Here is a 1,427-nt window from a genome sequence, read left to right on the forward strand (position 1 = left end):
ACAATTTGAATCGTTGGTTTTCTTACTAACTTATGAAATGAAACTCTATCTCCACCTGGCGTTCTAAGGGTCACACTTTGCTTTGAACAATTAAGGTTAGCTTCATACTTAGTCAACCAATTCATTCCCAAGATTACATCAAATTCAGATAGGTCAAAGGCTACTAAGTCTGCTAGAAACTCTACTTTTTCTATTACAATGGGACAATCTCTATACATGGTCCTACATTTCACTATTTCTCCACTAGGAAGGGAAACACTCATAGCATGAAAGTCACAACATGGTTTCAAACTTAAACATTTAGCAAACAATGGTGAAATAAAGGAATGTGAAGCTCCAGAATCAAAAAGAACATGGACAGGTAACGAATGGATAGAAAAGGTACCGGTGATAACATTATCATCCTCATCTGCTTCATCTTGTCTCATCACAAAAACTCTTCCAGTTGGCGGTGGTCGAGGTGGGTTGCGGTTTGAACCTCCTACATTGTTGTTCCGACCACGATCGTTGTTAGTTGAAACTGGTCCTCTCATGGTTGGCGTCACTTGATTTGGGCAATCTCTGACGTAATGATCATGGCTTCCACATCGATAGCAAGCATTCGTGCCAACACGACATTCACTCTCCACATGACTCCTTTTTCCACATTTGGCACATCCTTGCGACCGATTGTTCCTTCCTTGAAATCCTTGTCCCCTATTATTTCCTTGATTACCATCATTCCTCCTTTGATTTCCCTGGTAACTTTGGTTGGGCTTCTTTGCTCCTCCTTGACTTTGGTTATCATTTCGCCTTTTATACCCAACATTCTTCGCTTCTCGAAGTAGTACCACTCGCTCCACATTAGCTGCAATATCAACCATATCCTGGTATGAAGTAAACCTCTGAGTGGACAACCTATCCTGGTACTTAAGGTGCAGACCTCGTTCGAAACGGTTCATCCTGGACTGCTCTGTCGACACCAAGTCTGGTGCAAACCTTGACAACTCCATAAACTTATTTGCGTATTCCAACACGCTCATTGTTCCTTGTTGCAAGTGTAGAAATTCATCTTCTTTTTGTTTCCTCAAGGATGGTGGATAAAACTTGTCTCTCATTAACTTCTGGAGTTCGTTCCAACCAAATCCAGGCCCATTCTTTCGTTCCTTGTTAACTTTCCACCATAATCCTGCTTGGCCTGACAAGTAGAACACTGCGAAATCAACTCTCCATTTCTCAGGGCACTGCAGGGTTTCAAACAACTGATCAATGCGACTTATCCAATCCTCGAACTCAACTGGATCAAGCTTGCCATCATAGGATGGTGGGTTGAGTGACGAGAAGTTCTTGAACATCGTTGCGCTCTCGTTTCCACTAACATCTTTCTTTTTCCGAGAATCATGGACTAATTCTGCCAACATTGAACTCACATTTTCCAATCGTTCCAT

The sequence above is a fragment of the Spinacia oleracea genome, chromosome 5 (assembly GCF_020520425.1).
Source record: "Spinacia oleracea cultivar Varoflay chromosome 5, BTI_SOV_V1, whole genome shotgun sequence".
In the NCBI taxonomy this organism is placed as follows: Eukaryota; Viridiplantae; Streptophyta; class Magnoliopsida; order Caryophyllales; family Amaranthaceae; genus Spinacia; species Spinacia oleracea.